The sequence below is a fragment of the Ceratotherium simum genome, chromosome 31 (assembly GCF_057802395.1).
Source record: "Ceratotherium simum simum isolate JZ-2026a chromosome 31, ASM5780239v1, whole genome shotgun sequence".
NCBI classification, from domain to species: domain Eukaryota; kingdom Metazoa; phylum Chordata; class Mammalia; order Perissodactyla; family Rhinocerotidae; genus Ceratotherium; species Ceratotherium simum.
Genome location: NC_141930.1, coordinates 6,736,737 through 6,752,797, shown reverse-complemented (window position 1 = coordinate 6,752,797; position 16,061 = coordinate 6,736,737).

Sequence of the window (16,061 nt, the reverse complement as noted above, 5' to 3'; positions counted from 1 at the left end):
AGGTCCTTTGAGTTTTAAGGCACAGAAACCCATTCAAACTAGGGGAGATAAATTAGGAAAGGAGGTGGAAATAATTTAGGGCATCAGGAAAAAAAGAAAAAGGATTATACACCATGACCAAGTGGTAATTATTCCTGGAATACAAGGTTGGTTCAACATATAAAAATTGATCAATGTAATATGCCACATCAACAAAACGAAGGGAAAAAACCATAGGATAATCTTAATTGCTGCAGAAAAAGTATTTGACAAAATTCAAAGCCCCTTTCATGATAAAAACACTCAACAAAATAGGAATAGAAACCTCAACATAATAAACACCATATATAAAAAATCCACAGTAGATATCATAATGGTAAAAGACTGAAAGTTTTTCTTCTAAGCTCAGAAACAAGGCAAAGAAAACACAGAGAACATCTGATTTACAACTTAATGCTTGGCTTAGTAAATATTAATACTAAACTGTTTAGAAACAATTAATACTACTAGTCTGCATTAGTACAGAGATAAAACACTGGCAAATTTTCAACTCTTAACCTATTAGCATCCCCAAATAGGTATAAAATCCCTTTAGTGGCAACCAAGGATGGGGCAGTGAGAGTGGTCCACTCCGAGTGCAGGCAATAAGTCAATGTATTGTCTTAAAAATGATAATAAAATCAGCTAGGTGGTCTGCTCTTGAATATTTCCATGTACCAAATTAAAAAATTTTAGCAATTTTAACAAACTTCACGATAAAATACTCCTCCCTGAAAAAAGCTTTTGTTGTTCTAGGTTCTAAACAGTTGTGTTATTGCTGAATTTTTACAATATATGTAAGTTTCAAATTAGCCGTTTTTATTACTTATCCTTTCACGAACATTGAATCCTGTATAGGAGCTGTTTGAAGAACTCCCCAGTCCTACACTTGATCTCCTACACACATGCAGATTCAGGGATGTATGTTCATTTTGTGAGCAAGGCTGTAATGTGTTGAGCTCTCTTTGAGTACAGTTTGTCTCTACATATCCCTGAGTGTGAATAATGAAAAATGATGTAATTTTTCTTTTTTCTGTGCTTAGGATCAAGAGAATACAGATTAAAACTATAAGGAGGTAACACGAAACCCCACCAGAATAGCTAGAATTTAAAATAACTGATAATGCCAAGTATTGACAAGGATGCAGGACACTGCTGGTGGTCCACATTTCTTTGGGAAAACTATTTTATGTCTGCAAAATTTGAACATACTCATACTGGATGATCCAGAAATTACATTCCTAGGCAAATATCCAACAGAAATGCATATGTACACCAAGAGATAGTAAAGAAAGTTCAGGGCCTGGCCTGGTGGTATAGTGGCTAAGTTCGCACGTTCTGCCTCAGTGGCCCAGGGGTTGCAGGTTCAGCTCCCAGGAGCAGACCTACTCCCTGCTCATCAAGCCATGCTGTGGCAGGCATCCCACATATAAAGTAGAGGAAGATGGGCAGAGGTGTTAGCTCAGGGCCAATCTTCCTTAGCAAGCAGAGGAGGATTGGCAACAAATGTTAGCTCAGGGCTAACCTTTGAAGAGGAGGAAGACTATTCTCTACCCACTCTGAGTCCTTTCTGGCTGGGCTACAAAGTAAACTGACATGAGACCAAATAGTAGGAGAAAATCAAACAAAGTTGTACAATGTGTATACATGGGAGAAACCTGGAAAAAATGGGTAACTTGACAAATGGCAGAGGTCATAATCTTAAATAGCATATTCATTCAGGTAAAGACAAAAGAGGATGTTGGGGGTGGGGGGGTCAGTTATGAGAGATTACCAGAAAAGCACAGTAAACAAGAGTAAAGTTATTACTCAGATTTAAGGCCTCGCCTTCTGCACTAAGTTTCTAGAGATGAGGTCATCTCCCCTTCTTCCTGGTACAGAGGGGGAGATACCTTTACAAATTGAGATTTCCCTTACAAGTGTAAATGTTTGGTAAACAGAACTTTGATAAGAATGGGCTTAGCAAGGACCCTCCCAGTCTATTGTTACCCAGAGTTATCTATGGTGATGGCTTGTCCTGGGTACAGGCCTTCTATCTTAAATTCTTTTAGGCAGTTAGTGAGGTGGAAGTCAAAGTTTCTTTCAAAGTCTTCTGAATCTTTATTGTCTTCAGCTTGAAATAATCCACATACCAGAGTGGCACATCTTGGGGCGACCTGCCTTGAACAACCCCATCGGCTTCCTCACCAAAAAAAAGATGTTCAAAACAATGTCATTTGATCATTTGTAACCGCCTCATATTGGAAACATTTCAAACTTCTGTAAAGTGTTGAAGGAATAAACCCATTGTAGTATATTTATACAATGCCAAAACTCAAAGTAATGAAGGAAACACTGCTCTACTCAACAACCTGAATGAATCTCATATATATAATGTTGATCTATAGAAGTCTCATTCAAAGTGACTCATAGTTTATAATTCTACTTATATAAAATTCAAAAATAGGAAAAATTATTCTGTGGTGTTAAAATGCAGGGCAATTCAGACAGTTAAACAATGGCCTGGGAGGGATGTGAGGGCATTTTCTGGGGCTCTAGGAATGTGCAATTTCTTGATCTAGCTGGTGTTTATATGGATGTATTCCCTTTGTGATAATTCAATAAACTTTACCTTTATGATTTGTGTACATTTCTGAACATATAAGTCAATAAATATGTTTATTGAAAAAACATAGACAACCATTAATATATAAACAAATGCTCTCACAGGCATTGCATTTTTGGGGTATGGTTATACAGTCTGTTAGGGGTGGGCTGGGGGATTTAGCTGCAACACACACAGAGAGAATTCCCCTTAAGAAAATCTGAAATAAAGAAATCCACATTTACAAGGCAAATAAATCAAGAGGAGTGTTATTTATATGGTACTAAACGCATCCTTTAAGGAATTGTAACCACAGGACCAGAAACAGAATTTGCCACCCCAAAATAGGCCTCTGTGGCATAGGGGCTATTTTGAGCTGGTGATTATTAAAAAAACAGCAGACACAGAAAAGCTCTGAAAACCTAGTAGAAGTTACCCTCTTGGAAGGGAAATTTAAATTTGTAAGAGAAATCTCCATTTGTAAGGGTGCCTCCCTCTCTGTGCCAGGAGGGAGGTGATGATTGAATCTCTAGAGACTCTCATCAATGGAGAAGGCAATCACTTAAATCTGTGTAACAACTTTACCCTTGTTTACTGTGCCTTTCCTGGTAACCTCCCATAACTGACCCCATCCTAACAGCAGGATGCTAAAGCTATTTTTCAGGGGCAGCGAGCCAGCCAGGAGCATGCACAGAAGAGAAAATTTTGATCTGCCAATCAAAACTCATCCTGCCGGGGCTTCCACATACCAGCCTGCCTTCCCTGATCCCTTAAACCTTACCCCATATCTTTGATGGGGAGACAGAGTTGAGAGTGCTGTTTCTATTGATGCAAATAATCCATAATCAACCTATAAATCAAAATTGGGTTGAGTTTATTATGAGCCAGATCTGAGGACTAGCCTGGGGCCTTCCTTCCCCAAGGAAGGAAGGGCACTGAAAAAGTGGGGTGTACAGAATGGTTATATACTGTCCAAGAGCATGTATCATATATGATTGGGATGTCCCTTTTACAATAGTCATGAGATTGCTTTGCACAGCAGTTCACACAGCAATTGAACACAGCAGGGAGCAGGTCTGTGGTCTCGAGCTGTGTGGTCACAGCAGGTCAGAAATCAATCCCTAGCCTAGGGAGACATGCTTATCCTTAAGGAAATGCTGATGTGGGGGAAGTTACTTTATCTTTAAGGGCTTTGTTCTTGTCTTTGGGACACAGTAAATGCTTAAAGCAGATATACAATGCATGTTCAACAGCCACGTCAGGCTCTTTTGGAAAAACAAGGTTAGGCCGAATTAGTTTTACACCAAATGGCTTCCAATATCTCTATTGCTTGCCATTTATTTATCATCTCCTTCCAGATTGATCTCACAATAAAGCTGTATTCTTTTCCCAAAAGCTGATGCTGTAACAATTGGCTTTTTTTAATGTGCATCGGGTAGGAGAACCTCATCTTTGTGTGGTAACAGAATGACTCTCTTTGTTCATTAAAATGTAACGTGATTTTCAAATATTTTATTCTGATACTCGGAAAGAAATCTATTATGTAATTTTTTAAAGCAAATTAAGTATTACACCTTCATCTCATCTCTATATACTTTTTTCCCTGCATATTTATCTTATGAGACTCTAGTGGAGTATCTTCACCATCTTTAGTATCTTCATCATCATCATTATCCTATTTGCATTTGCATCATGCTTAACAATAACAGGAAGCTTTCTCTGATTGCACAACAAGCCTCAGAGGTTAGGAAGACAGATATTAGACTTACACTCCACATGAGCAAAGAGGCTTAGATTGGCTAGGAAATTTTCCTAATATCTCACTGCTCATATGAGGTGAAGCTGTGACCTAGTCTGGTGTTCTCTCTTCATTAGCCCTTGAATCTGTCATGTTTCTCGGCTGCAAGTCACAGACGTGAACTCTGGTCATCTTAAGTCAAAAAGAAAGAAAAGAAGGAAAAGACAAGAGAGGGAAAAAGGGAAGGGGGAGAAAGAGGAAAAAAAAAAAAAAGGAAGGAAGGAAGGAAAGAAGAGAAAAAGAAAAAGAAAAAGAAAAAAAAAGAAAAAGAAAGCCAGAACATATTGGAAGCATATCAGAGGCTCAAGTATCAACAAGAAGCTGGAGCATCCGTCTTGGGAAACTGGCAGTTCCAGGCAGCTCCAGAGGCCCGACAGCAGGAAACATGATGTAGAAACCATCTGGACTTTGTGTTGCTGCTGGGATGACTCTGAAATCCAAAAAGATTTGTTATTTGCTCAGGAGTCCAAGTGCCAGAAAGGAGGCCTGATGAGCTGAGTATACAAAACGGCCAGGAAGGATTGGAGTCCCTTCACTCCAGGGAGGAGGCTGTCAGAGATGGGGAATTTCCCAAAAAGGATATTAGTATAAGGGACTTCCCCTAATGAGAAGTTAGAGTGTTGACTGCAGGGAGTTGTTGGATGCTGGAGAGCCAAAAAATGGCAAATGTCTTCTACAAGATTCATCCTCATATGGGAGAAAAGACCAGATAGATGAGTCATGCTAGCAGCTGGAAGTATGATCAAGGTGAAAGTAAGTCAGAGGGATGGTGTAGGTAAGACACTAGGTTATAATTAACTTGACTCCACATTCAATGTTGAACCAACCCAGTGCTTCTGGGAGACTTTGCAGCCCTTGTGGATGCGTGGATCTAAGTGTGTTGCTTTAAGCCGAGTCTACCACTTGCTTTCCAGACTGAGCTGATTCTCAATCTTAACTAGTGAAATTCAAAATAAGGCTGCATGTCAATCTTTCTTTTTTTGCTGAGGAAGATTCACCCTGAGCTAGCATCCGCTGCCAATCTTCCTCTTTTTGCATGTGAGCTGCTGCCACAGTACGGTCACTGACAGATGAGTGGTGTAGGTCCATGCCTGGGAACTGAACCCAGGCCGCCAAAGTGAAATTCACCAAACTTAACCAGTAGGCCACAGGAGCTGGCCCTGCATGTCAATCATTTTAAAGATGTAATAGGGTGAAAAACAAACAGAACGACAATAACAACAGAAAAGCTAATGGGCACCTAACAGAATATAAAATAGCAAACAACGCAGCAGCAACAAGAGAGGTCCAGGCTGCTGCTGGTGCAGGAGCAAGAATAGTTTAAGAAAACAAGTGGAATTTTAAGAGCATGTATTTTTTTGCTAGGACTGGGAATCTGTGAGTCTTCAATATAATTTTCAATATGATCAATATAATTTTAATATAATCATGGTTGAGATTCCCGTGTATATTAGCTTGTTAGGGCTGCTGTGACAAAATACTACAAACTAGGTGGTTTAAACAACAGAAATTTATTGTCTCACAGTTCTGGAGACTAGAAATCCAAGATCAAGGTGTTGGCACCTTGAGAGATCCAGGTGACACATCGACAAGCCAAAGAACACCCAAGATTGCCAGTAAACCTGCAGGAGCTAGGAGAGAAGCAAGGAGCAGATTCCCCTCTGAGCCATCAGAATCTCTGCCTTCGTGCTCACATGGTGTTCCCTATGTGTGTGTGTCTGTCTCTGGGTCCAAATTTCCCCTTTATATAAGTACACAAGTCGAGTACTTACGTGGGTTAAAGCCTACCCTGATGAGCTTATTTTAATTTATATTTGTAAAGACCCTATTTCCAAGTAAAGTCCTATACTGATGTATTAGGGGTTAGGGTTTAAACATATATTTTAGGGGGACACAATCAGCCCCTAGCAGGAGGGATGTTTGTTATTCATCCCTAGTATCTAGTTTGTAGTATCTTTTTCTGGGACCAAAAAGCATGTTCAACCCTGTTTCATATGTAGGAACAGCTTGGTTTGTGAGAAGATCAATGATTTTGTTAGGCTCAAATGACAATACCAAGGTTGCAGATATTATGTCCTGAGGTCTGACCTTTATTAATTCCGTGAAGTTCCTGATTTCAGGTTTACTACAAAGTATAAAGTCCTTTCACGGAAAAATACTGGCTTTGTCATATGCTATTTAACACATTTATTTTATTTAGAGGTTTCATTTCTTCCACCTCAATCTTAGTCTTCCAAAACTCGTTGAGGATTTTGCTATTAATATTTTTTTGGCCCTTAAATCTGACATTGTTGGTAGGGAGATGTTATAGGTTTGGAATTTATCAATAATAACTAACATTTATTAAACAATTATTATGTGCCAGGAACATAATAAGATCTTTATATAGATTATCTCAATTAATTCTTGAATCTCTCTCACTACACATGAGGAAGGTGAGGCTGTGGAAGCTTCCACGAAAGTCAAGGTCAGTAGCTAGTAAGAGTGAGAGGAGAATCTGGACCCAGGCTGGTTCTCAAGTCCAGGTGTACCACTGTACAGTACTGCTAATTAAACTGTTTCAGTAAATTAAGATTACCCCCAAATTTGCCTTTCAGTTCAGTTGCTCACAAACCAGTATCTTTTTGATTCAAAGCTGGAAATTATCTGAAATACTTGCTGGGTAGTAACAACAACATTGTGATCAACTGTTTTTCTTATCTTCTGGAGATGCTACCAGTGAGGAGAAGAGTTAGAGGAGGAGGCAGAGGGAAGAAGTGTGGGGAAGAGGAGGGGAGGAAGGGGTGTATCAGGCCACCTGTGAAGTTATTTAGCATACGGAGGACTGTGTGACTTCTCGCCTTCCCCCTCTTCCCAAGAACTCGGGTAGGGTGGAAGGAATCTTCTTCTCAGAGAGGGGGCCATCAGTGTCTGAAGCTGACTTGCTGACAGCTGGCTAGAGAGAGTGGGAGTGATTAGGACTTGCAGCAGAGTCTAAACACTATCTCGGAGGATACACTCTTTATATATAATAACTTTATTATAAAAAGGATTATTTTTTCTTTGGACCCAGGTTGGCACTCCTCTGGGTTATTTCACACCAGACATTCATTGCTGAGAGATGAGTTTGTCTCCATCTGCATCGGATTAGACTTCTGTTGACTTAAAGGGGGAAGACGTGACTGACCCAAATAAACTTTTATGTTCTGTAGTTGGTAATGGATGAAAGCAGACTGCCTCTCTTTCTTTCCAAAGTCTGGAGCATGGGGAGAGGCAAGGCGCGATATGCTAAGGTATCCTTTGGCAAGCTGCACCTTGGGAGGATGCCCCAGGCCTTAGCCAGGAAACATGCCACATCCAGAATGCACAGGGGTGCGAGAAGAAATTAATCTCGCTATCAGGGACATTTGCATTTGGAAATTCTCTATTTCAAAAAGCATCGGCTTCCAAGAGGTCTGGCTGCTCTCTTAACCATCTTAGCAACACAGCACATACTTCATCTCCCATATTAAAGAGAAGGTAATTTGCTGTTTATCTCTCTTTCTCCCTGACTTTGTGCAAAGACTGTGGCCTTTGGCAGTTTTCTGATGGGCTTGAGAGCTATACAAACACATCCTCTGTGATCTTTGAAACTTATTCTTTTTCTCCAGAAATGTGCTGAGGTGTCCACATCGCTGGCCGTGTCGGATAGTAAAAGTGGTGTGATGAGGACCGAGTTAGACGGTGAATGGAGGATTCTTGACACCAGGTACTGCCCAGCCAACAGGACACGGCTTTGTTCCACGGCAGCAGGAAGCTGCTCTGTAGGCCAATAGCAAGGCTGAGAAATGGCCTGATCCGAACAAGAGCCAGTCTGACAGCACCCCAGCGCTGCCCCCCCAGCCTGGGCCGTGGTGCAGAACGCTGCCCTCACTGCTGACCCGGCAGAGCAGCGCTCACAAAGAGCTTGCTGTTGGCTCTGGGCATAGACTGCCACTTACAGATACAACAGGGAGATTAACATCTGTTAGAAACCAAGCAAACAGCGGATAGTATTTCTAAATGCTTGTATATCTAGATGCTGACTTTCTTTTATTTAATTTCAAGGTATGCAAACACGACAGCATGAGATACTCTGGGTCCGGTGCAGTGGTTGCTAAAATAGCTCCTGGCTTCTCTAGGTCTCAGGGTCTCCTTATTATTTTGGCTGTCAATTCAATTAGCAAGAAGTATGCAGAAGGGCTTATAAATGGAGGAAGGGGAACCCCATAGCTACCCTGATTGGGTGGGCATTATGGATGAGTGCTCGTAACTAAAACCACAGTTTCCTCCTCTACTCCTGGCCCCCGTGGTGATCTTATTACAGGTCTGAAGCAGGAAGTTTTGTCATAACAACAACCAAAGAGATTCAGTGCGACCGAAAAGTGTTTCTCGTGCATTGTCATCTTTATTTCTTTAAATTGGAAATGACTTTATAGTCTTATTAGGCTAACAAAACGTGTTACGCATTTATGTTATGATAGCTACAAGCAAGCACTCTGGGGTTATTAGATAAGAAGTGTTGAGTACCTAGAGAATATCATCAATATTCAATAAGTGCTGTTAAATTTTCCAATGGATTATTTTACTATTTTCACATTATGACTTGACATTTATTCCAAACAAAGAGAGAAAGAAAGAGAGAAAGAGAGAAAGAAAGAAAGAAAAAAAGAAAGAAAGAAAGAAAGAGAAAGAAAGAAAGAGAAAATAAAAAAGGAAAAAGACAAGAGTAAATGTTCAAGTTTCTATCATCTCATACCTCTGAACTTGAACTATTGGAATGATCTGCTTTGCCATGAGTGTTACTAGGTAAGCACAATTAACCCTAACGTACCTGCATTTTCCCTTGGGAAAATGGTATTTAGACCATCACATGCTAATCAGCTAGTTCAAGTCCATTCTGCAAACCAGTTAAATAGAAATAATCTCAAAAGCTTATTTGTCAGAAATGACATTCCCTTTACTCTGGAAAATGAGAGTGCTTTGAGCAGGCAAAAGAGTGGCTCTGCCATTGCTCCTTTTACCTTCTGCGTGGCTTCATGTTCAGGTTGAGGAACCACACTCCCCCACACAGGAAGCTGCAGAAAACAGCACAAAGAAGTGTTGGGACAGAGAAACACACGGCAGCAAAGTGAGTGGTAAAATGTCGGTCGTGCGCCGCTGTTCTCTCCTAACCCTCTCCTAACTCCCTGCTCACTGGTAGGAAGGCACTTTCTCTCTATCTCTACCTTTTTTTCCTTCTGCCCTAAGAAAAGGCTTCTCTAGTGACAATTTACACATGGCATCTCAAAAACAACCATTCCAAAGTTCTCAATATTCTCAAAGAGTAACCTTTCAGATCCCTTCATTCTCTAATTTGGCGTCCCCAATAATTTTGCTAGTTTCTAGACTCTTTCCATGGAGGTGACAAATGTTGGGAAATCTCTTGTATGGTGTATATAAACCCTTGGTGAGAAATCTCGTGACCACAGCCTTTGGTACATATTACTCAACACAGTTTGCCTTGGGTCTGCCAGGGATTAAGATATGGATATTGCGTTGGGGAATATTGCACGGATGCACTAAGGACCGATGAGTTTCCCAAGAGATCCCCTATTTCCAGGCTAGAGATCATAACTAAGCGCCTAATTAAAAGGCTGAAAAGACGTAAGGGAAATAAACTTCAGGGAATTTTCAGAGAACAATTGTTTAGAAACCACTATGAGACTAGCTACTAGATTCATATGATTTCATCAAAAGATCCGATCTCTGGCACTGTATATTTCAGAAATGCAGCTGCCTTGAACACTTGGCAGCTGTTTTGTTTAGGTGCTGCCAACCATAGGAGTTTGCCATTGGCAGTAATTATAAATCATAAAATGTCGGTAAAACGGGAAAGGTTATGAAAAATGACTCATGAGCCAGTTTTTACAAAGTTGTCAAAATAAGGAAGGGAATTTTTTTCTAATGAAGAAACAGGTTTAATCTTATCTGTGTGTCAGTAAGAAAGTCAGTGGTGGAATACATAAGCACAAATGACTCAGATAAGTAGCAAACCACAAACACTCAATCCTGTACAACCCTATGCATCACTCGGCCCCAGGGGTTCACTTATTGGTTTAAGGAGATCAGGTTTCTCAAAGGCAGTGTGGTCAGGCCAGATATATCAAAGGGAAGGAGGAAGGAAGGTCAGCCCAGGGGGGACTTTTTATAGGCAAAGGGGGTGCTACCACTGTTATTAGGCACCCACTATTTATCAAGCACTGTACCTTTGCATATCTGATCTCACATGCTCTTCTCTGCAACTCAATGAAGCTGGTATAGTCATCCCTATAATTCAGATGCTTCCCATCGGGAAAGTTTGGTAAATTTTGCAAGATCTCACAGACAGTAAGTGATTTCAGAGAGTCTCAGGCCATTCTGAGCCCAGGTCCCAAAGCCCATGTGTCTTTCCATTTGTGCCTCCTCTAGGTGAATAGTAAGGGCCTTCAATAGAGGGGAAATAAAATCCCAGCAGGGCTGCCCTGCAGATGGGTGAATGAATGGAGGCAAAATCTCACTGCTGTGCTATAGGAAGGAGCATATTAATTCTATGCAACTATCTTTTTATTTTATTTTTTGGTGAGGAAGATTAACCCTGAGCTAACGTCTATTGCCAATCCTCTTTTTGCTGAGGAAGATTGGCACTAGGCTAACATCTGTGCCATCTTCCTGTACTTTTTTTTTTATATGTGGGACGCCTGCCACAGCATGGCTTGATAAGCAGTGCATAGGTACATGCCTGGGATCTGAACCTGTGAACTCCAGGCCGCTGAAGCGGAGCACACAAATTTAACCACTACGCCACCAGGTGGGTCCCTATGCTTCTATCTTTAACCAAATCTATCCCTTGCAACAAACCCTTACCACACTGGGTAGTAATAGCTCACCCAATCAAGCTTAGTTTAGCCAACAGACAAAAGAATATATTTGATTCCATGTAATCAAAAATAAAATAGTTTATTTTTAAAAATCCCATTATTTAATATCACCACTTATTTCATCACAAAATTCTTTGATTATTGGGAAGTTGGAAGACTCACAGGGGCAGATATTAGTTTTCCAAAATTCTAATTTTTCTTCCAAGATCAAATTTTATTATTGGCAACAAGTTCTGTCAGTTGTTTTCCTTGAAGTGACAAACTTGCTTTGTTCATTTTTGAGAAAGTATCTGCCAAATGCTCAAGTTTAAATAACTGTAGTTTTTCTATCAGTGATTCTTTCAAGTAAAAATGGTGTTACATGAAAAAGTGACCAGTTGCAATTCAAACAATCACACAAGTATTTTCCTCGAGATAACCGATGTACTTCAGTATGTAAAAGTGCTTGATGAATACTTCCCATTTCGTCACATGGAATATTAAAAAGACATGTAGTCAAGGGTTGAGATGAAGTAAAATTAATAATAAAAATAAAATATTTTTATTAAAACTGCAGTTGATAAATTTTGGTCATTCTGCAAATTGTTAATTTCAAGACTTGAGTTTTAGTGAATGGGCCTGCCTTCCTATCCAGGACTCTGTAGTTAAAAATACAACAAGAACCTCAGTAATAATGGCAGCATTCATTATAAATAGACAAGGAGCCAGTACTGGGCTAGATATTCTGCAGTAATTGTCTTCATTTTATCCAAACAACAACTTTTTGAATTAGGCATCCTTATGATCATTTTCCAGAGAAGGAATTTGAAGTTCGAAGAGGTTAATGACATAAATTGTCCTAGGGAGGAAGAATCAAGACTGCTTGTCTCAAAGGCCAGGTTGCCTAGTATAGCTCCCAGGCTGTGAAATGCAAGATGGACACTGCCCATTTCTGCCCTAGATCTATAAAGACTGAGAGGAGGAAAGAGATTGCTCCCACTTCACTGCCTGAACAGAAGGAGCTCAGCATCTCCAGATTGCAGCATCTGGGGCAAATAGTAGGTGGGCTGGGAAGGTTCCAGACAATTGCTCAGGGAGTATGAATGACAGTAGAGGCGACACAGATGATGGGTCATGTCTGGGCATCTCCTGGCAGTGGCTGAAGCTCCACATTCAGAATAGTCAGCTGCCTGCTGGTCTCCGGCTCCTCAGCGAAGTTCTCCATTTTTACCCTGAAAGTCCATTGGGTCTATTAGGTACAAAGGAATGGGCTATTGCTCCTAAGTGCAGCCTGGAACTGCTTACTCTCCAGAATAATGCCAGTCAACCTTGCATGGCGGGGAGGAAGGTGAGAAGGTCTCTTATCTTATGACCACAAAGCATAAAACTGAAGGGCATGTGCTCAGGTCTAGATCAAGGGACCCAGCTGTAGAGGTCATTGGAATGAAAGGGATGCACGTGGAAGATTTTGACTCTGTCTAGTGGGCTTTTGTTTGGGTAGACTGGGATGAGATGTTTATGTGCTGACATGATGTATGAGCCTTTGCTCTTTATTAATACCAGCTAGCAAATATTCCTCCTCCTCCCTTTCCTGACACTTTCTATAACTGTCGGCGGCCAGCCTGGAGTGATTATCCTAAATTTTTACACTCCGGTGATAGATCGGGATGTAACGGGTGATTTTACGTACTCTGTCACCCTTGCCACACGCATGCTGCTTCCCCTTTCCCAGTGCAGCTCAGAAAGAATAGGGCTTGAGAAGGAAGGGAAAGCCGACTGGAAAGATTTCTTTTCCTTTCTGCTCAGGATGACATGACACCACCTTATCTATCAGATTTTTTTTCTCTTCCAATCTCTCATCTTGTACCCTTCTCAGGTTGAATGTCTCTAGTTAGTGAGATGGCAAGTTCATATATATATATATACTTTTTAGTTTATTTTTTTAAATTTATAATTCAGTGGTTTTTAATATAGTCACCAAGTTGTACAATCATCACCACTATCTAATAACAGAACATTATCACAACCCCAAAAGTAATTCTGTTTCCATCTCCTCCCTTTCCAAATCCCCGGCAACCACTAATCTACTTTCAGTCCCTATAGATGTGCCTATTCTGGACATTTCATAAAAATAGAATCACAATATATGGCCTTTTGTGTCTGGCTTCTTTTACTTAGCATAATATTTTCTATGTTCATTCATGTTGTAGGCTGTATCAGTACTTCATTCCTTTGTACGGCTGAATAATATTCCATTGTATAATTATTCCACATTTGTTATCCATTCATCAGTTGATGGAAATTTCAATTGTTTCTACTTTTTAGCTATTATGAATAAGGCTGCTATAAAGATTCATGTACAGGTTTGTGTGGACATAAAGTTTTGTTTCTTTTGGGTATGTACCTGGGAGTGGAATTGTTGGGTCATATAGTACTCTCTATTTAAATTCCTGAAGAACTGCCAAATCATTTTCCCCAGTGGCTGCAGCATCTTGTATTCCCACTAGCAATGGTACGTAGTGAAACAAGATAACAAATTAATGCCAAGTCAGGCAAGTAAGTTATTGAAACTAGAAACGGATGATGTCATTAGTGTGTAAGATATCAATGAAAAAAATACTACAGTTAGTGACTGCAAGGCAAGAAATAAGGTGGTGTTGCTTAAAATTCATTCAATTCACTGCATGTCAGTAAACGATTTATACAGACAACACTAAGCTAGAAAGCTGCTTTCTACATGCAAGAACAAGACACTAGGAGAAGAAAGGATATCCTGAAATATTCAAGGAAGCATTTTTTTTCTGTCAACCTGAGAGATAACAATAGGGGGTTATGAGGAAGACAGCTTTTCAATGTGGACTATTTTTGTTTTTGTCAAAATTCCTTAGGTGAACAAAGGAAATCAATATAAATGATGGAAATCTCTGATCCACTTAGGAAATGGAAAACAATGTCCAACAGAAAGAGTTGGGCAGATCCAAACCGATACAGAAGTGGTGGAAAATTCCATCACCTTCTGAATATTTACCCCCTTTGAGATTACAGCAGAGCGTCTACTGCTAACATTCAGTCAGTGGAACACTGGGATGGAATGATTTAACCAATCAAATACACTAGTCAAATTTTTACCCCCATATCCAGGAGAGGCAATCTTTCACAGAGAGCCAGTCTTTCACAGTTGTTTTACTCATGCATAGGATCATCTGGAAAACAGACATTTTCTGAGGTAAGTATGGAGAGGCGTGATTAGAATTACTTATAGGTATTTTGGTAGTCCTGGGGCATTAGTCTTAGCTATTAGGATGTTCTGCATAAAGTCCCCAGAAGTTAATAGGAATTAATACAGCAACTCAGACCTATGATCATCCAGAACAGGATTACGTCCCCAGTTAAGACCACAGGGATGGTTTGCTGGATGACAGTTGAGCTTCTGGCTCTCAGCCCTGAAGATTAGGAACGTACTATAACTCTTTCTAGTTACTTTAGAGCCCATTTTTGGATCTGTCACACATGGCTTTACATAAACCTTGTACAAAATTCCGTTATATTTTGACTTGCCACCCATATATGTTGAGATTGGGTTTCACTGCATGTTACGAAGTCCTAAAATACCAATGGATTATACAAAATGGAATTTTATTTCTTTCACATAAAGGCCAGGGGTGCACGCTGCACAGTAGATATGACAGCCTGATCCATGGTGTGCTCAGGGACTCTGCCTTATCCCAGCTCACCAGGCTACCTTCCCTTGTGTGTGCTCTTATCCTCATGGTCCAGCCACCCGGGCTCCAGGCAGTAGAAAGGAGGAAGGGATGAAGAAGGGTGGCAACAAGTGGGTCGACCTCATTCATAAGGAGTCTTAGAGAAGCTGCTGGAGAAAACTTCCACTTACGTCTCATTGGCCAAAACATAATCAGAACCGTACGACCACACCAAACTGCAAGGGAGGCTGGGAAATGTAGTTTGAATGTCCAAAACCATTTGCCCAGCAAAAAAGTGGAGGTTTCCATTTTTAGTAATTTATTTCAATAACCATGAAATAAAGAGATGACAAATATTGGGGGACAATATTTGCCACGCCACATTTTGGAAGTAAATTATTAGTCTGTTTTGTGTAATGTAATTCTTCCTTTTAGTTTCCCTGTGTTTTGAACTTCAGTGTTGCCTCCTACTTCTAATGTAACTGGCTTGATATTGGTTAAGAAGTAGCTTAAAGATCCCCAAGAGCTCTGGCTGTGGAGATGGGAACTAGATGGGGGTACACTCAATCGAGTTAACTCTGGTAATGAGGTTCCCTCTCACCATCACACTATTATGAAGGAATGGCTGTGCTCACCCTTGGTGTATTCTTCCTGTGATTGTCAGCTTCAGTTATTTAACTTTTAATAAATTACCAAATACAACTGCTCAGCAAATCATCTTTCCAAAGCAATTCCTAAACATTGTTGTCTGTGCTTACACGGCAGCACCTGTGCCTCACTGTGGACACCAGGGATGCTCTCGTCTGGACCTGCTGAAGTACAGGTGTTTCTTCTTTGCTAACCGTTAGAACTGAGTGCATAAATCTTGCCTCAATGAAGCGAGAGACACTTTGGATAATCAAAATTCATCAATGGTTTGGTCTACTTATGATCATCAAAAGGAGATCTTCTCTGTGGCCAAAGAGAAAGAAATGGATGATGTGGTTTAAAATGTGGGACTATAGTTAATAACACTGTATTGTATATTTGAAAGTTGATAAGAGAGTAGATCTTAAAAGTTCTCATCAGGAGCCGGCCTGGTGGCA